The 22019-nt window shown below is 32.0% G+C and overlaps 1 protein-coding gene across 1 annotated transcript in view; it reads right to left on the bottom strand.

Moving 5' to 3' along the window:
- Positions 1-1290, bottom strand: part of LOC139525166 (putative ankyrin repeat protein RF_0381) — a 101931-nt gene extending 100641 nt beyond the window's left edge. The window contains exon 1 of the mRNA XM_071320354.1: positions 1057-1290. The gene's annotated coding sequence lies outside the window, so the exon portion shown is untranslated. The remainder of the gene's footprint in view (positions 1-1056) is intronic.
- Positions 1291-22019: the final 20729 nt, after the last annotated feature.

The following is a 22019-nucleotide window of genomic DNA, read 5'->3' on the forward strand; positions in this document are numbered from 1 at the left end:
TCCCCACCCTCCCCCCGAATCCGGGACAGTGGTATAACAGTTCAAACTATATAAAAACAGACTATTTAAATCATTTGAAAAAGGGTTAACTCCTCACTCCTAAGAAGGATACAAATAGAAATACATCTAACAAAAACACAGAGTGGGTGTGACTGGGTACTTGTATATAGATTTAATCGTTGAATAGGGCTTCCGGCCACGATTATATGCATTTCAACATCAATGAATCATAATTACTTACATATCATTTTATTACACATATTTATGTAAGCTTAACACATCAAATCGTGTATATTTAGCCCTTTAAGTGAATCAATTCTAAGTGTCTATATTGCTCAGTTCCGCTATTCATACCATACATTTTATGTTATTGCACATACTTAGACAATATATGTATAGTGTCTTGAAATATGAAATTTATTTGTATGAGGCTTAGAAACAGGAAAATGCGAGGTTCTACCGAGCATTTTCCCGTTTCGTGCCGAATACAAATAAATTTCATATTTCAAGACACTATACGTATATTGTGTTTATACTGAAATCGAAAAAAAAATGAAAAATGAAAAAAAACATGCAACAAAAATTGTTAAAAAAAGTGTTTGGAATTTCCCTCTTGAGGTACCATTTTGGGGTATTTCCCTATGAGCGCCGAGTCCAGGTGGTAAGACATTGGCGTATTAAGGAATTAGAAAGGGAAAATGAACTTAATTAATAACATTTGATAAACATGATATATAAATAACCAATTTGAAGACATAAAAGTTTAAATTGAAAAAAGTTTGACCATTGTTACTTAACGTTGTCATGGTCGTGACGTGATGTTGTTGATGAAATACAATAAGGAGGCGGGGCTTATATGTCAGTTAGGGTCATTGACGTATAAAGCTAACGTTTATACGTATAGCTTTATCTGTACAGTAAACTAGCTGATTGCAGTATAAATATTGCATAACATTTACCATTTCATAAGTTAGCTTTTTTTCAAAGCTTATTAATCAGTTTAATATTTAAATCAATGTTGAGCAGTTACCGAGAAATAACTAAAAATATACATACATTTTGCGAACTTCCTCGTTTTCCAATTTCCGCGTTTAAAATGTTACAAATTGTGTATCAGTTGTTTCAAAACTCCAAACGGATGTATGCGTAATCCATTAACTGAAAAATGAACACGAATGCAATATATCGTGCAGTGTTTGTCTGGAAGGGTTAAACTTGGTCATTTGACAATTTTCTAGCGAAGAACACTCGACGATCTATATGTGTTGTCATCTTCCATCTTATCACTGTAACAGTGACGAGATCATATTGACCAATTAAAAAATAGCAGAAATTATTGAAAAAGAAAAGCAATCGTGGATATCAGATTACTTACTTTTTCAAGAAATTGTATACATCAATACTATTTGTTCCTTTGTACACGGTGTATAAATGACATTGAAATTAGACTTAAAGTAGTAAAGCGTAAATTACGTACCTCTTAAGTTATACATTTGTAGTTAATGGTCCTCTACAGAAGACTGATAATGTGTTATTTGTTCTCCATTTTTTTTTAAACTGCTTCCAGATAATGAAATAAGTAGATTTTTTTTCTCATTTGTTCAATGTTTGTCTTTTGTCTTGAGACCTTTATTGGCTTGGTCATTGTGATATTATCATTTATCATATGTTTAGTAGTAAATACAGTAGTTTTGCATATGTGATAAATAGCCTGCTGTTAAATCCATATCGCGCAACTTTGATGCGCACCCTTTATCGCATACCCTTTATCACACCCCTACCCTTTATCGCATACCCTTTATCACACCTCTACCCTTTATCACACCCCTACTTTTTTTTTTTTTTTTTTTTTTTTATACATAGTCAGTTTTGGATTTTTTTTTGCTTAAGAAAAATTTTCCTCAAAATAGGTAAATTTTTTGAATGACGTCATTGTTTGGTATGTGACGTCACGAACGTCGAGTTTTCATATGTTTTGGCACACTAAATGCAACTATGAAAAATACAAAACACACAAATTAATACAATAATAAACAAAATATTTTTAAAACAACAGCACGCAAATTGTAAGGTAACCCAGGTGCTTCGGATAAGTAATTGAGCAGTTCTTTTAAGGCCTTTGAAACAAGACAAAAGTAGAACTGAAGGTAACCCAGTGCTATGGATCAGAAAACAGTTCATATAATATAATACTCTTCTGTTGAAATATATGATAAAGTGTATAATACATGGCAAAATCCGTATCACATGCCGTATCACCCTCGACCAATATCATCCCTCGGGCCTAAAGGCCCTTGGGCTGATATTGATGTCTCGGGATGATACGACATATGATACGGATTTTGCCATGTATTATTCTCTATGTTGCGTATAGTGCAATTCCTACAGCAAAGCTAAATATCTTCATCATATTTTTTTTATATTCAGTGAATGAGTGTATGAATATATATTCATTTAAGGTGTCTGTGTTTTCCCCACTTATGAGAGAAAGATAAGTTTTTAATTGTTTCTGATTAATATTTGCCTTTTTATATCTTATATCTTATATTTCTCTTTCATATCACCTCTCATTCCTAAAATAACAGTTTTTGTAATTTGATTTTCTTCAGTTTTTCTATGTAGCTGAAGAAAGTGTAAGCTAACATATGTCGTGCTGCTCTTTCTGTGCATTTTATTTCTGATATATATATATATATAGTGTCTAAAAATAGCAACAATCAACATTCAATCTATCTAGGTGTGGATCAGTTTGTAAATAAACTGATGCAGTTACTAAATTGAATTATATAAGTGTCTAAGAATGTAACTTTAACACACTAATGAGTGTTATAAAATTAGGTGTTATATTTTATATATTATTCACGCAATATTTCGCTAAACAAATTAGCTTCATCGGGCGTGTGTATCTATCAAGGTGAAATCGGATGCATGACAAAAAATATCTTTGTAGCTTGAGATACACAAAAGTTTAACATATTGATTAATGATCTGTATAAAACAAATTTTTGCCGTTTATTGTACATAAACATTTTTTTCCAAAAAGTAAAACAAATAGTTGTTTTAGTTAAATAGAGGTAAACTTGATGAGTTATTCCTTTGCTTTCGTTTAGAACTGTTTTTCATCCCTCTCATTAAGTCCATCAGATTCAAGAGTACGTAGCTGATGCATCCAGAACCTTTCTCTCTTTTTTCTCATTTCTGAGTCCCAATTTTGGTTTACCTCAATTATTTGAAAGGTGATATTTTCAAAAGTATGTCCTGTTCTTAAGAGGTGTCTCGTAATTGGACAGTTTCTTCCTTTTGTATAAAACGATGATTGTTTAGTATGATGTTAAATGTGGTTTCTGTTTCACCAACATACTGCAGCTTGCAAGTTCCACAAGTAAGAATATAAATACTATTTTCCGTTTTGCAATTAGATGTAACATAGATGTTGTATCGCTGCTTTGTTACTATCGTTTGGGACAAATAAAAACACAGCTGAAATCAAGAGGATATAAAACCAAAAACATCACAGACGCTTTTGATAAAGCTAAAGAAAAAGATCGAGCTAGCCTCATGGAATACAAAAATAAGGCGACCCGTGCAGATAGAATTCCGTTTGTTGTAACATTCCATCCCGATTTGACAAATATTTCATCTTCTATCCGAAAGCACTGGCGTCTAATCGAAAATGACTCGTCCTTAAAAGAAATTTTTCCATCACCTCCTCTGATTGCCTACCGCAGACCCAAAAATCTCAAAGACATACTTGTGACATCAAAAGTAAAGAAACAAGAAACTTCAAAATTTGGGTGTTACAAACAATGCGGTAGAAGGAACTGTAAGTGCTGTAAAGCCGCCAACACTGACCACTCTTTCAGCAGCACAGTAACAAAGCAGCGATACAACATCTATGTTACATCTAATTGCAAAACGGAAAATAGTATTTATATTCTTACTTGTGGAACTTGCAAGCTGCAGTATGTTGGTGAAACAGAAACCACATTTAACATCAGACTAAACAATCATCGGTCGTTTTATACAAAAGGAAGAAACTGTCCAATTACGAGACACCTCTTAAGAACAGGACATACTTTTGAAAATATCACCTTTTAAATAATTGAGGTAAACCAAAATTGGGACTCAGAAATGAGAAAAAAGAGAGAAAGGTTCTGGATGCATCAGCTACGTACTCTTGAACCTGATGGACTTAATGAGAGGGATGAAAAACAGTTCTAAACGAAAGCAAAGGAATAACTCATCAATTTTACCTCTATTTAACTAAAACAACTATTTGTTTTAATTTTTGGAAAAAAATGTTTATGTACAATAAACGGCAAAAATTTGTTTCATACAGATCATTAATCAATATGTTAAACTTTTGTGTAGCTCAAGCTACAAAGATATTTTTTGTCATGCATCCGATTTCACCTTGATAGATGCTCACGCCCGATGAAGCTAATTTGTTTAGCGAAATATTGCATGAATAATATATAAAATATAACACCTAATTTTATAACACTCATTAGTGTGTTAAAGTTACATTCTTAGACACTTATATATATATATATATATACAACTCGTCTCAACATCAACCCAACAATGTTAGATCTGTAAATTTGCTTTCGCAAATTTTTGGTTCTTCCCTCGCCGGGATTCGAACCCATGCTACTGTGATATCGTGACACCAAATCGCCTGCACTGCAGCGGTCCCGCTAGACCACACGACCACCTGGGCTCTCAAAAAAAGAGCTTTCGCTGGCCATGTGTTACCTTTCCACGTCAGTGTTAATCTAGCGGCTTACTACAGTACATGATATATAAGGCATGAAGATGTTAATGTTACAGATCAGCTAAATTATCTATAGTAAAGGATCCTACAAATTAATGTAAGATACAGTCACAGAAAATAATTATATTCATAAGTACGTCTGAGTCAGTGACAACCCTACAACAGATGTATCCATCGGATCGCCATCAATGATGGTGATACATGGCTGTGTACATAATGTATATACAACTCGTCTAAACATCAACCAAACAATGTTAGATCTGTAAATTTGCTTTCGCAAATTTTTGGTTCTTCCCTCGCCGGGATTCGAACCCATGCTACTGTGATATCGTGACACCAAATCGCCTGCACTGCAGCCGTATGCATATGCATATAGTATTTCTTTAGAAGGGATTCAGACTAAACTAGCTTTGTTCGGATGTGTTCTCACTATATTTTGTGTTGTGGAAAGAATTACTCAATTGTATATTCTTACAAGATCTTCTAAGTGCGAAAAACAAAACACAAAATAACATTGATTATCTTCAGCTACTCTTTCGCAGATATGTTTGACAAATTCCGAACACAGTAATTTCCTTCTCGTCTTTTAATCTGACTTTTAAGACCTAGTTGAGTGTAAATTGAGTTCGTCTTTGGAATATCTGCCTATAAATTTTTGTACATTTTCATTGGTGCAATTTGCTATGCGTCACTTCAGTTTTCAAACTTGTCTTGTCATTCGACAAATTTCAATGCACAATTTAAAGGGAATTCAGACTAGCAACAAAATAGAAACTGTAACAAGCGTATCTCATTACATTTTTTTTTTATCACATCACATGTACTTCTAAAGATATATTTCTGAATTTTACGGCATTTGTTTAAAGAATAAAAGTCAATTTCGTTTTTGCTTTTGATGTTTATTTATTGCCAGTTACAAATATTTTACCAGCAAGCAAATAAAATGAGTTAAATGATGAACCAAAGTTCCAGGGTATATTGTAGCTCTATGAACTCTTTAGGTTTTATGTGCCCCAGCTTTACAAAAGCACAGGGTGATTTTACGAGGTATTTCAACAAACTAAGGGTACTAAAACTTTTGAAAACCTGACATCAGTCATGATTTTCCTCGTCCTCTTCTTCTAATTTTGCTCGGTGAGTTAAATAATTTCTACAATCATCAGAACCTTCACATGAACAAATATTGGTATACGCAGACTATACACAGTTGTTATTGCAAGCTGTTTTCCCTTGTCCGTATACGTACAAACAAGGTCTTGAATGAAATCAACTGCCATAATTCCCTAAATGAAAACCGAGAGCAAACCGTTTGGAAAGTTTGATCACTGGTTTATCAATTTGAGAGTTTATCCAAACTTGCGTCTAAAGACATGGGTTTCAGACTCATAAGAACGCATCAATAACCGGAGAATAGGCTACAGACGAAATTTCAGATCTAGCCTTTTGTAAGAACTGGTCCAAAATAGAACAATTTGATCAGTGCGTTTTGCAGAAAATGGAATCGAGTCTAAGTTTTGTCTCGAAAGTAGTCGCAGAAATACCAACGACAGGACAAATATTTCTCTGTTTCGATAAAACAAGACACAATCTTCCCATTAACAATTCAATAACTATGAGTTACATACCGTCGTTCTTTTGGCTTGTCGAAAGGTGAACATGCCATAAGATTGGTATTTGAATCATTCAGCGTCAAAGATCTTTCTAGTCCCAACCTAACCTTTATTGAACTCATGTGGGTGTTTGATGATTCGTTTTTAAGCTAAATTACAACTCTAGCAATGGAGTGAAATATATTTAAGCATCGATTTTAAGCATTTAATTCAATATTTTCTGCTCCCTTCTGTATAATACGACCACCTTTTCTTATTACAGCAATGCCATTTGGTACATAAGACATGTCTTGAATTCTGTCTATTTCCAAATTTGCAAAACTAGTCCGATATCTACGCACTTCAGAAAATGATGCACAAGTCAGGCGCATCACCAAACGGTATGTTTAAGATTTGCTATAAACACGGATAATAATCACACAATCATGTATTTCATCTTAACCCATTTCTCTGACGTCAGTCTATTGTTGTAACAGTGGATTGTTTTTCAAGAATCCACTGACCACCATGTTAACTTAAGATAACGTAAATCAGAACTTTTAACTTACGATATTTTATCCTCTCAAAAAAGAGTGACTAATGAACTCGCGCGTATTTTCGACAGTTAAGTGTGTAGTCCATACATGATACCACTAGACCACGAGTGCTGATATAAATTAGTATTTAAATATCACTCATATAGCGAATATCTGTCAATGCATGTCAGTACACTGTATTTCTGTCTTTTTGTTATGTAATAAAATATATAAAACTATAAATCGAGGAATTGTAAATATTACTCATTAGTACAATTCCTTGATAAAATAAACATTCATGTTCAAATTACGCTTATCACTTTGAAGGTACAAGGCTTTCACTTTTACCATGTTTACTTTTGGTTTTATGATTATGATGATATCAAACTTTGATCACTTAGTTTTTCTTTGATTGATTATAAATGGTCCAAATATACATCAACATTTGATTGACTCTTATGTGAATAAAGTGTGATAAGCTACGACTGTAAAAGTACTTCTTTGACGGTGAAACCAGAAACAAAATCGTCAGTTTTATAGTAAAAATGAAATATAGATACCTCTAAGATTAAAAACAGTATTTTGGTAGAGAAAAACATTTAAAAAAAATCATCCCGGGTACTAGGCTTGAACTCGGCACGGTTGATATCACAGTTTTTTTTCTTTCGACACCAACGACTAGACGATCACGGCTGTGCTTACATGATAGATTGCAAAATTGACAGAATTATATATTGTACATTTGAAGCAAAAGTAATTCTGCTTAGTTTTCAGAATGCGTACCACATTGTATCTATTTTATCATCAACTGGTGTCTAGTGAAGTGGTATTATTGTGCATTTTACACTTCATTTAGTTTTTTAGTCATTTTACATTTGTGTAACATTTACAATCAAATGGAAGATACAAAAGGCTGTGCAATTGATTTAATCCTTGTACTGCTAAATACTATATATATAGTGTAACGAACCTGGTTGGGCGCTCGATACAATTTAGAATGTGGGTTAAGACTAAAACACATTGGAGATGATTCTCAAATATATAACTTTAATAAATATAGTCAGGCAATAAATATCAACAATAAAATAAATTATTCCAATGAAATGAATATCACATTATAACAATAACAATAAATATAAATATTATTTTGGTGCATATCCTAATTTGGTAATTTGGAGATTTGTTGATTTGGAGAATTTGATGAATTTCCCAAATATGCAAGTATTTGGTCCCTTTAAAATCATCCAAAGTAGATGTAATTCCAACATTCAAGTACCATTACTTCATAAAATACAATTTAAAAAGGACTCCACTTAAATTACAACTACCGATAAATTATTGCACCATCTATTTTTGGTGCTACTTCCGAGATTTGGAGAAATCTGGTGCAAGCCGATAATTATCTTAAATTAAATGTATGATCCCCGAATTTTGGGTGAAATATATTCCTAACTAAATTACAAGTTCCGTACCATCTCTGTCTGGTTCATCACTTGTCTCTGTGTCATTTGGTGCTCTGAACAATCTTAGGAGACGTAGGCTCCACTACAATGTTATAGCGTAAAAAGTCCGGATTCTGCACCAGATTTTGTTTATACAGCAACGACTACAACGCCCCCTATATTTAGCACGAGGAATATGGCGGCAAGTAAAGAAATAATACGATGTCAGGAGAATAATATGGGGAAATGCACCTATTAGAAATGAATTATAACTGTTAAACATACACACACAAGTTAATTAGACTACAGGTAATAGCACCACAGTTGTTTTATCGATTCACATCATGCAATAAGTAATCTGCATGCCAAAAATAGCAATCAAAACAACCCGAGAAAGTTACAGTAAAATCATTGATTTAACTTCCCTGTTTGCACGGCACAACACTGCACCCTCCCCACTAAAACAATATTTGTCCTCAAATACAATGTTTCATTTAGCATGAAGATACATATATACCTGTATTGTTATCTTAAAAATAAAACCAACAATTATTTACATTAGTAACAATATAAAATATCACAATTAGTCCTTAACATTAATAATACCAATGTTCATTCACAAAAATAAAAGTTTTTATAGCACATATGTTGAATGTCAGCTGTGTTCAGATTTTCCAATCCACAATGCTTGTCTCCCATCCAATTTAACGCGGTTAAATACATGTAAGAAAAGTTCATCATCCGTCCAATAAAGTTCTTCGAAAATGTTCATCTCACATCTATATACGGTCAAATAAGTAAAGTTCATCCTCCATCCAATAGTGTTCATTGAAAATGTTCATATCATATCCATATAATATTAAATAAGTAAAGTTCATCCACCATCCAATAGTATTCATTGAAAATGTTCATATCACATCCATATACAGTCAAATAAGTAAAGTTCATCCTCCATCCAATAGTATTCATTGAAAATGTTCATATCATATCCATATAATATTCAATAAGTAAAGTTCATCTTCCATCCAATAGTATTCATTGAAAATTTTCATATCATATCCATATAATATTCAATAAGTAAAGTTCATCCTCCATCCAATATAATTCATTGAAAATGTTCATATCATATCCATATGATATGCAATAAGTAAAGTTCACCCCATCCAATATTCAATCATTTGTATTCAGTTTAAATACAAGTATAATACAAATATAAAATATCTCTATCCAGTGTTCCCTGAAGAATTTCCAAACATCTGTTTTCCAGTAACGTACCCAAATGTTCTAATTTGTAAAAAGAAGATTCTTTCTGCAGTTCTTTCAAATGGATAATGTTCCTGGGGAAAGTTGAAAGCTCAGAGGAGCAGTTTGACCTCAAATAATTTAAAATGTGGACAAAATGTCGTGGATCTCTATTCATAAAATATGATGGAAGTGGTTCTTAAATATAAGGTTGAAAAGGTGAATTTGGTGCTAACATTCTGGATAATAACGATGACGGGTCATTCTGTAAGGTTTGGGCACAAGATTCAAATTTGGTTCCATCAATATTTAGAGTTATTCTTCTCTGCTGGGCTTCATTGAGTCCTCTTACGAGTAATATATGGGTTGGGGTTGGGTTATAAATAGGTTGTATTTCATTTGGAACGTCTGGTATAATATACTCTTCTGTCTCAGTAAAATGCAAATTGTATTCATCTTGCCTGGGGCAAATGGTGATTACACAGCTATTAAGGTGGTTATCAGCAGTTTCCTCACTGAAGTTATCATTTATAATAACATTTTCATTGGTGATGGTAGTTTCATTTAAAAATTGATGTGGAGACTGACTTTGGTGGTGGTGGTGGTGGAGGTGAAATTAGAACAGGTGGATAAGATGTAGGATCTGGTTGCACAATTAATTGTTTGGGTGCTAAGATTAATCTCCTCACTTAATTTTCATTTGATTTAAGACTACTTATAGGTGAAATAATCTTTTTAGGACAAGAAATGTTCTCTTTGTTTGTCTCCTCCTGTCTTGTTTTCTTTGGAATTGTATAATTTTCACATTCATTTCTTCTTTTGTACTCAGGTTTTGTTTTGTTAAATTTATTTAGATCAAGATTTCCATTAGGGATGGCTTTCCTCTCCTTAACTTCCACAATCATTTGTCTCATATCTCTTTTGAATTGTTTATATTTATTTTCTTCTTTCTCTCCAAATGAATGACTTTGTCTGTCAACTAGCTTTAACTTCTTATCCCCTGCTTCACCATTATTTCACCCCTGGTGTTGATAATCTCTTCTCATAAAAACTTTGTGGCATTCCTGACACTGGAATTCAAATCCACTATGCTGGTCTAGCATGTGCCTTTCCAACATAAAGACTGTGTTGTATTTGAAGTTATGGCAGAACCCACACTTGTATAAACTCATCTGTAATTTTAAAATTTAATTAATAGTATCAACTCTTCTGGGTTTTTTTGGTTTTTTTTTATAGTCAATTAATATATATATAAGCATTCTTAATTTTTTTTTTATAAAATACGGATAATTGACAACTTCCTCCATTTTTTTTATGTATAAGGCCTTATACATTACAAAAGTCAAAAAGTCTGAAAAGACCAGTTTTTGTCTTGATTTGCATGAACTTTTACTCGACATTCTCCAAAAGTATGACTTGTGTCTTAATTTTTCCAGACAAATTTTCATTTATATAAAATTTGTATGAAATTTACTTGACATATTCTCGACATTCTGAATATTGTCTTAAAATTTCTTGACAAGTTCTTGACATTTGAATACTGTCTTGAAATTTCTCGACATATTCTCGACATTCTTATTTTTTCTCAGTATGGCTTGACATATTCTGAACATTTTGAATTGTGTCTTAAATTTACTTGACCGTTCTCAGTATTTCAAATCATGACCAATATTCATAATATAACTTTAATATAATTTTTCTCCTTACATAATATACTGTTGTTTTAAGTTACACTTCTTACAACAAATATGAAAGTTGGGCATGTAAATTTTTTTTTACAAATGCAAATATAGCTATGAAATCTAATGTATTAAATAATTCAAATGTGGGTTTGTTGATATAAAGCAATTTAAATTTAGTGTCTCATAAGTCAATTATGAATGTAGGAAAAAAAGTCACAGGAAAAAAAGTCACGGAAAAAAAGTCACAGGAAAAAAAGTCACAGGAAAAAAAGTCACAGGAAAAAAAGTCACAATTAATATTTTGTATGAAAACTGTCATATGATCTGCACTTATATATTGGTAATGACTTTTGTCTGTGTGTGTTTTTTTTCTGCTGTTCATGTGCAAGTATGGTTTTGTGTTTTTTGTATCCCATGTCCTTTTATTTTATTATAAAATCTAGAATGTAAACTAGGAAATGTGTCAAAGAGACAACAACCCGACCATAGAACAGACAACAGCAGACGTTCACCAACAGGTCTTCAATGTCATTCAAAGGATTTTTTTTGTAATGTTACTGATACATGTTTTGTTGTAATTATTTTTGTTTCATGTGTTTTTACATTAGAAGCAAATTAGACAGCTTAGCATATGTTTCTACAAAAGCAAAAGAAAACTTTTCATTTTTTTGGTGTATTTATTAAAAAAAAAATGATGAAAAACATATATTTTTTTATTCTATTAACCCATAAATAAAACGAAATCTGTTAATATCGATGTGCGCTTTACCTATATAAATTTTAAAAGCTTTTATTTAAAAATAATTGATCTGATACACTTTTACAAGTAGTATTATTTTTATTTAACAAAACTACATTTTTTTAAATTATCTATTTCATACAGCTGATATACAAAATCACTTTTGTCATGTGCATTCCAACATACTTCTTATAAAACATTTTATATACTTCTTTCAAATAATTTTATAATTGTGACTTTTTTTCCTGTGACTTTTTTTCTTGAGACTTTTTTTCCTAGAGGTTTTGTGACTTTTTTTCCGTTGTATGGCTGGATATTGATTGTTTTATGTGTAAATATTATAATTGTTGTATATGTTGTATGGCAATCAATCAAAATGTGACACTTTTATAAACAAATTTATATAATGCGGGGTTTTAAAAAATTACAAATTTTGATTCCTAAATCTTATTAAGTAAATAATTAAAACCAATCATACTGTAGACATATTTCACTCTACATTCAAAATATTCAATGTTAATATGGTAAATAATTATTGTACACAAATGTGGTTTATATAAATTATGATGATATACAAATCACTCGTTTAAAAGAAGAAAAAAATGTGTAATGTCATCTGTTGGAATATATACTAAGTATTACACATGAACAGGATGTTCCCCATAAAATTAAGGTATTCAACACCCAAAATACACGCAATCTGTCAAATATAAATTACTGATTTACCTGTAAGCAGCCATACAACTTATCAGTTGACCATTCCAAAGATTAAAAGAATATTTTTAACTACTCCAGGAATAATAAAAAAAAATGTATTCATAATGACTGTTGAAATTTATAATTTTTGATGATTTCATTGGTCTTAGGAAATGGATCTCAAACACACTGTCACGTACATACATAATATAGATCTAAACATTTTTTTTGTTTTCAGGAAGGAAATATTACACTTTTTTTTTTACAAAAAGTATAAAATTCAACCCTAAAAAATTTGAATAAAAAATGTTTTTAGGTTGTTCTTAAAAAATTCGGGTCTGAATCAAGCTGAGAAAAAATTGTTTGACCTACACGAAAGCCCCTTTCACTCTTTATTTTCGCCACACAAACCCAAAATGATGAATTGTGGGGTCCAGAAGAGACACAGGGTCACATTTTAAAACCGCCTTCAAGACACCTTTTCTAGTACAGCAATTTTGACTGTCAGTTTTGCGAATGACAAAAATCTAAATGATGTTTGTCAGTTACTTTGACTTATATTCCAAGTGAAAACAATTAATTAAATGTTTAATAAAAATAAATCATATAACTTCATGGTGGATTATTCAAGGTATTCCAAATTAGGTGTACAATAAGGGTATCTTACTATACCAAATTAATTCCTTGATTCTTCAAAGTTTAGTAAAGCCATTATAAAAACAGGTACTATATAACAGCAATAGAATGTCATAAACCGTGCAGGTTAAATAGATATAGAAAGATGTGGTGTGAGTGCCAATGAGACAACTCTCCATTCAAATAAAAATTCAAAAAGTAAACCATTATAGGTTAAAGTACGGCCTTCAACACGGAGCCTTGGCTCACACCGAACAACAAGCTATAAAGGGCCCCAAAATTACTAGTGTAAAACCATTCAAACGGGAAAACCAAAGGTCTAATCTATATGAACAAAACGAGAAACACGTATATATTACATACACATATATGTCTGTATACATTTCTGGCAAAATCTATACTGTTGAGATAGTGTCAAGACATATTTAATACTGTCAAGAATGTGTCAAGACATATTTAATACTGTCAAGAATGTGTCAAGACATATTCAGACATTATTAAGAATGTCAAGAATATGTCAAGACAGATCGAGACAAATTTAAGACAGTCAAGAATTGAACGAGACTAATCCAGACTCTTATCAGATGATACAGGAAGTGTCGAGAAATTTTAAGACAGTGTTAATACTGTCAAGACACTTGTCAAGAAAAATCAAGAACCTTTTAAGACAAATTAATACTATGTCAAGAATTTTTAAAAATTATGCAGACAAATTAAGAATGTCAAGTAAAAATTCATGCAAATCCAGACAAAAACTGGTCTTTTCAGACTTTTTGACTTTTGTAGTGATAGTATCCTACTGGATATATACGGCTTGAGCCTGTCATAATGTACAACTTTTGGTTTGACCTTTTTGTTTTTCTGGATTTTGTAAATTATATCATTTATTTTCTTTATGACATTAAAAGGGCCAGTCCAAGCACATTGTAATTTAGGGCTGATACCCTTTTTCCTTACTGGATTGTACAACCAAACCAGCTCATTCTCTTTATAAATTTTTAATTGAAAACTTCTATCATAGGTTGTTTTCATATTGTCACTGGACATTTTTAACCGATCTCGAGAAAAGTCATGTATTTTATTTATTCTACCAGACAGTTTATAAGCATAATCTGTTTTATAAGTGGGGAGTTCATAATTTGAAATTTGAATCCCCATTGCCATATCAACAGGTAGGGTTATTTGTCTACCAAACACCATTTCATATGGTGATACTTCAGTTGTCTGATGTTCAGACGACCTATAAGCCATCATTAATAATGATATATAATCATCCCAATCTTTTTGATTTTTGGACACAAAAGCAGAAAGCATGTTTTCAATAGTTCTGTTCCCTCTTTCAACCATCCCATTACTTGGTGGTCGCAGTGGTGTATATCTTGTTTCATTTATACCAAGAATCTTACACATTTCCGTGAACACATTAGATTCAAAATTTGAACCTCTATCAGAGTGTATTTCCATTGGTACTCCGAAAATAGTAACAATTCTTTCTATTAATTTATTTGCTACCGTAGTAGCTTCCATATCTTGGATGGGTATTGCTTCCATCCACTTTGTAAAATAATCCCCTATCACTAACAAAAATGTATTTCCTCTTGTTGACTTTGGTAAGGGGCCCAATATATCAATTCCAATTCTTTCAAAAGGTGCTCCAACATTATACTGCTGGAGAGGAGCTTTTGGTTTCTTACTTGGGTGCTTTCTTGATGCACATGTAGTGCAACATTTACACCATTGCTCTACATCCTTTCTCTGATTATACCAAGTATAAAGTTTGCTTGAACCCAAGATGTCCCCCTGTTACACTATTATCATGATTATGTAATTGTTCCATTACAAAGTATGTGAGTTCTTTAGACAAAAAAATCAACCATTTAAATCCTGGAGTTTTATTTGACTCCCATTTTCTGTATAAAATCCCATTTCTAATAAACAATGAGTCCCAGTGGGTCATGAAAAACTTGACTGATTCACTGTGAGGTAAAAATTGTTCCCATACTAGTTTATCTCCCTTCTCTTTCCAATCTATTAAAACTTTTATATTTATATCTGACAATTGTTTTTCCCTTAAACTCCCAATTTGAAAGTCACTTTCTTAGGAGCAATTTCCCCGAGTTTGGCTACTTAATTTGGGTAGAAGGTTGTCAGTTGTTTTTCCAGACCTAGTAACAATGTTTACAACTTTATCATTAACATTATGTTTTAAATTTTCAGATGTATTTTTACTTTCATTGTCTAATGACAAATTCTCATTCCCATATTTCTCTTCTGATTTACAGCATTTATTCAACCTATTTCTTCACATGGTCGCCTTGACAACGCATCAGCATTTCCATGTGATTTTCCCGCTCCATGTTGAATTTTAAAATCATACTCAGATAAAATTTCAATCCATCGAGCCACTTGGCCCTCAGGATTTTTGAAATTTCGGACAAGAAAATGGTGACCATATAAATAATGATGAAATTGTTTTACAGATGAGACTATAGCTAAAAGCTCTCGTCTAGTGACGCAATATTTCCTTTCAGCTTTATGAAAAGCTTTACTATAGTAACATATGACTTTTTCATAACCGTCTTGAACTTGGGACAAAACTGCACCCATACTATCATTACTAGCATCAGCATCAATGATAAATAATCCTTGATCTATTGGATAACTCAAAATTGGAGTTGAAATTAATTTTGTTTTAAGTTCTTCAAAAGCTGACTGACAGTCATCTGACCAATTAAATTTTTGATTGGCTTCAGTTAATTGGTGTAAAGGTCTTGCAATCTCAGCAAATTTACATATAAAACGCCTATAATAAGAACATAATCCTAGAAATGATCTAACTTCATGAACTTGTTTAATTGTTTTTGGAACTGGCCAAGTTTGGACCGTTTTGATCTTTTCTGGATTTGTAGCTACACCTGCTTTACTAACTACATGACCTAAGAAGGTAACCTTTTTCCGAAAAAGTTCACACTTTTTAGGATTTAATTTTAAGTTTGCATCCCTTAATCTTTGCATTACTTCTTCCAAATTCTTAATGTGTTCTTCAAACGTCTTGCCCATAATCATTATATCATCAAGATATACAAGGCATGTTTTCCAGGGTTACCCTGATAAAACTTTTAACATCAGTTTTTTAAAAACTGCTGGGGCATTACATAACCCAAATGGTAAAACAGTAAACTGCCAGAGTCCTCCCCCTGGTTAAGAGAAAGCTGTTTTTGGACGATCTTCATTGGCTAGATTTAACTGATGGTAACCACTCTTTAAATCTAGAGTCGAGAACCATTTGTTTTGCGATAACGCATCTAAAGTATCGTCAATACGAGGTAAAAATTGACTTTGTTTTACAGTTATAATATTTAAGATTTTGTAATCTAAACAAAATATCCAAGACAGATCAGATTTACGTATCATGACAACTGGAGAATTCCATGGACTATTAGAAGGCTCAATGAGACCTTTTTTAGCCATTCTTTCTATTTCAGCTTCAGCTGCTTCCATTTAAGCAAGAGGGATACGTCTAGGACGTTGCCGAATTGTTAGGGCATCCCCAGTATTAATTGTGTTATTTACCAGATCTGTTCTACTTATGTCAGCAGATGATTTTGAAAATGAATTTTTATGTTTGATCAATAAAGTTTTGAATTCAATTTGTTGTTGTTCATTTAATTCTTGTATGATTGATTCGAAACGGGTCTACTATGTTCAGGTAAGTCACAGTTTTTGGATCTGGTACCAGTTTCATCATCTGTCACAATTTTGTTTACATTGCATATGTCAGGTTCAATTATATCAGCAATAGGCTCTATAAAAGCAGTCACAGTATCTTTGTATATGACACATTCATGGTCATTCATGTTTAAAAATTTTAAAGGAATTTTGCTATTTGAGGTATTGACAACTAATTTGGCTAACAAAAGACCATTTGTGTTTGTAAAATGTTCAGAAGGTTCTACAATAGCAGTTTTGCCTTTAATTACAGGATCAAGTATATGAGCAGATACTATAGTCTCACTTGATGGAGGTAAAACTTAATCTTCAAACAATGTAATTCTACCAACCCAAGAAACAGGTTCTCTATTTTTAAAACAAGGAACATTTTCCCCGTCTATTCTCAAACATTTCTCTTTTAATATTATATCACACATTTTCTGCTCCAGAAAATCAAGAATTCCTTCGGATGGAATATCAGCTATTAAAACTTCATGTTCATACATGTTTTTCCCCAGATGAATTTTAATTTTCATTTTTCCAAGAAAATCTGCTGTATCCCCTGTTGTGGATACTAACTTTTGTTTTACATGAATGATTCGTTTGTGTAATGAAATAACTTAAGTCTCAAAGAACTTTTTGCTTAAAATAGTTAAACTTGCCCCAGTGTCAAGCATCATATTTATTGTTTTATCAAATATTCCAGCTAAAACAAAAAGTCCCTCATCTAACACCCCTGCTGGTTGAATCGTAATTGCTTTGGACCCATCTATTGTTGTCGACATCTGGCCCATGAGCTCGACAGACTGGAGTTTCCCTGATTATTTTCATTTCTTTGATTTTCTGTGAAAAATTATTTACCCTGTTGTCATTGAAAGTACTTCCATTATTCTGGAAATTATCTTGTCTATTATTGTAGTTTCCCTGTCTATTATTATAATTTCCCTGTCTATTATTGTAGTTTCCCTGCCTATTATTGTAGTTTCCCTGCTTATTAATGTAGTTTCCCTGCCTATCATTATTTTGCCCATTCCTACTATTTGATTGGTTGTTTTGGTCATTTCTCCACTTGTCTTCACCTTGTTGACCACTGTTTTGATTTTTTTGCTCAAAACTTTTATTTCTTGAAACAGGGTAGATAACTCACTTCTAAAGCCCCCCATTTCTTGTCTTATTTCTTGCATAGTTGTTTCTATATTTTTCTCTTGGTGAATTGGTTCTGTCTTTATAGGTAATACAGGGGTATTATTGTCAATGTTTTTAATTAACTGATTTCTATGCTTATCAGCTTGCTTATATGTCTCGAGTTTGACAGCCACAACTGCAGCTTCATTTACATCCCTTGGCCGAGCTTCCCTAACTCTTAACCTCACATCTGGATCATTTAATGAGTCTATAAAGTGATCAAGAGCTAGCGTATCAGTCACTGAAGTTGGAGCCCCAGGATAAGCTTGACATGTTAATTTTTTAATCGATTGTGCCAATTCGGAGAGACTCTCCTTTTACCTTTTAACACGAGTTAGTATGTTTGCCCTATTTCAGCTTTGTTAACTGAACCATAACGGTTATTCAAAGCTCTGACTAAGGAGTGAAAATCTCTTCGTTCGTGTGAATCAGGTTCACTTAAAATAACTCGAGCACCCCCTTTCAAACTGCTAGCCAAATATAAAGATTTGCTCAGGTAATGCCATTATTTATTTCAGTGAATATTTCAAATTGATTCAAATATTCGTCAATATCTTCTGTTCCATCATAGAATTGTGGTTTCATGTTTATTTTGGAAGCATGAGAAGGTACACCAGAGTGACTTGGATGAAGTTGTCTATTTCTGAATTGTATTTGTTGGTCAAAATGTTAATTATTCACTGAATTATGACTATGACTAGTAGATTGTTCATATGAGTAAGTTTGTTGGTTTTGTCTTGACATAGTTTCACTATCACTATTTATTTGTACTTTATCAGATTGGTGATGATATTGGTTATCACCACATCCAGTTGGATGTTGTGAATTATTATTGACTATATGTTGTCGTATTTCAGGAAATGCTTGACCTTCAGTCAAATGACTTACTCTTTCATTAACATTAGACATTTGTCTGCAAAGTAACCTTTTAAATCTTGGATTTTCATATCAATTGAATTTGTATTTCTTAAATTTTCTGAACTAATATTTGACATAGTTTGTTGTATTTCATCTATTTTGATTTCACATGAATTCATGTTTCTGGTATTTTCTGAAATATTTTGTTTAATTTCATCTCGTAACATAGTTAGTACATGTATTATTTCATTTGTTTCATTTCGTGAATTTTTGTTTTGATATTCATCAACAGCATTTAATGACTCAATTGACTGTTGTCTACTTATTGATATCATTTCACTGGAATTTCTGTTTTAAGTTTCATTTTCTCCAATTGAGGATCTAGATTTTGGATTAAATTCTATTTCATGAGAATCATCCATTTTTAGTATCTATTTTTTTTAAATTGATTTTAAATCCCACTTCTGAAACCAGTGTAACGAACCTCGTTGGGCACTCGATACAATTTAGAATGTGGGTTAAGGCTAAAACACAATGCATATGGAGATGATTCTCAAATAGATAACTTTAATACATATATTCAGGCAATAAATATCAACAATAGAATAAATTATTCCAATGAAATGAATATCACATTATAACAATAACAATAAATATAAATATTATTTTGGTGCATATCCTAATTTGGTAATTTGGAGATTTTGTGATTTGGAGAATTTGGTGAATTTCCCAAATATGCAAGTATTTGGTCCCTTTAAAAGCTTCCAAAGTAGATGTAATTCCAATATTAAAATACCATTACTTCATAAAATACGATTTAAAAAGGACTCCACTTAAATTACAACTACCGATAAATTATTGCACCATCTACTTTTGGTGCTACTTCCGAGATTTGGAGAAATCTGGTGACAGACCGCTTGCACTTGCAAGCCGAGAATTATCTTAAATGAAATGTATGACCCCCGAATTTTGGGTGAAATATATTCCTAACTAAATTACAAGTTCCGTACCATCTCTGTCTGGTTCATCACTTGTCTCTGTGTCATTTGGTGCTCTGAACAATCTTAGGAGACGTAGGCTCCACTACAATGTTATGGCGTAAAAAGTCCGGATTCAGCACCAGATTTTGTTTATACAGCAACGACTACAACGCCCCCTATATTTAGCACGAGGAATATGGCGGCAAGTAAAGAAATAATACGATGTCAGGAGAATAATATGGGGAAATGCACCTATTAAAAATGAATTATAACTGTTAAACATACACACACAAGTTAATTAGACTACAGGTAATAGCACCACAGTTGATTTGTCGATTCACATCATGAAATCAGTAATCTGCATGCCAAAAATAGCGATCAAAACAACCCGAGAAAGTTACAGTAAAATCATAGATTTAACTTCCCTGTTTGCACGGCACAACAATATATATAAATATTAAATGTTGGTAATTAAATTTTTTTAACTTTCAAAAAGAGATTTTAAAAAATCCCTACATTAATTATATGTCTTTTTGAATGAATTATAAATACTAAAATCTAATCAATATAAATTATTTGCAATGATTCAACACTGAATGAAATAATTATTTACAAATACAAAATCTGGTAATAAAAAGGGAAGATAACAACACATTTAAGTTAAATTGAACTTATCTTCAGTTAAATATAAATGTGAACCGTGTGGTTCAAGCTATTAGACAATAAAAAAAGACAGATACGCAATTATTTTCATGAAACTCAATTGATTCATTGTCAGATCATGAAACTGATTTTTACTAGAAATGGGTTAAGCTAGAGAATTGATAAGAAGTAGTGGATTCGAAAACGCAAATCAACTCGCGACTAAAGACGATCGTTGATTATCGTTTACGAATCCACTACTTTTTATCAATTCTCTACTACATAATAAAGGGGCTGCGACTTTAATGTTCAAATATTGTAACATGCAATCTCCGGTTTAATTAAGAAAAACATTGTCGAGTTCAAGCAGAAAAATTTTGAAAGCAGAGAAAAACTGTGCAGCTAATTATAATATCAGCATGACTTTATCAGATTACAATATAATAACTACAAATCAAGGATAAAAATAAGGCGAAGGTATATATATCATACATACTTCAATTCAGTCATGGAAGTGCGTTTAGTGAATACAAATTTAGATGCATATTCATTCGTTTACTGGTATTCTCATGATAAATCTAGGATGATGAATAAAAGGAGGTAAAAAGGAAAACTAAGACAACGGCGTAACTAGGTCATTCAGAATCCATTTAGTGTATGACACCGCAGACCCAGATGAGAAGAGTTTACTTATCATCTCCAAATTATGACCACTTTGATAAGAGTGTGCTAGATAAAAACCTTTTTCTTCACATCACATGTTGGTAAGGAATAAAATAAGACAACATGAAGTTAAACAATAAACAAATTAATAAAAAGGAATCTGTATGCAATTACCCATGAGTAGTCTAAGTATAATGTTATTTCAGATAAACACGTTTATTGTATGAATTGATCTTCCATTTAGTGAAAGTAACATAAATATTACGTAAGATATACTTCCCTTTCATTGCCTTGATAATATTAGAGATTCTTTTACTTGACATAAAAAGATGCATATATGAAATGCATTATTATCAAATTAATTATATTTCTATCCGTACAATCAAATGGAACGTTGTCGGAATAGATCAAGAGGAACAACATTATATCAATTTTATGAATGTATCAACTGGCTTGCATATTGGAAAGAAAGCTTTTAATTATACTTTATTTTCTCCCATTACTACATGTATGTGCATGCCTACACTATAATGTTAATTCAAAACTTTTTTTAGCTCCTAAGATGTATTTTTTTTTAGATTTAAAGACACAGTGTGTTGCAGATCATTACCTGAAAAAATAAACGGATGAAGAAAGAAAACCAC

The sequence above is a fragment of the Mytilus edulis genome, chromosome 5, assembly GCF_963676685.1.
Source record: "Mytilus edulis chromosome 5, xbMytEdul2.2, whole genome shotgun sequence".
NCBI lineage: Eukaryota > Metazoa > Mollusca > Bivalvia > Mytilida > Mytilidae > Mytilus > Mytilus edulis.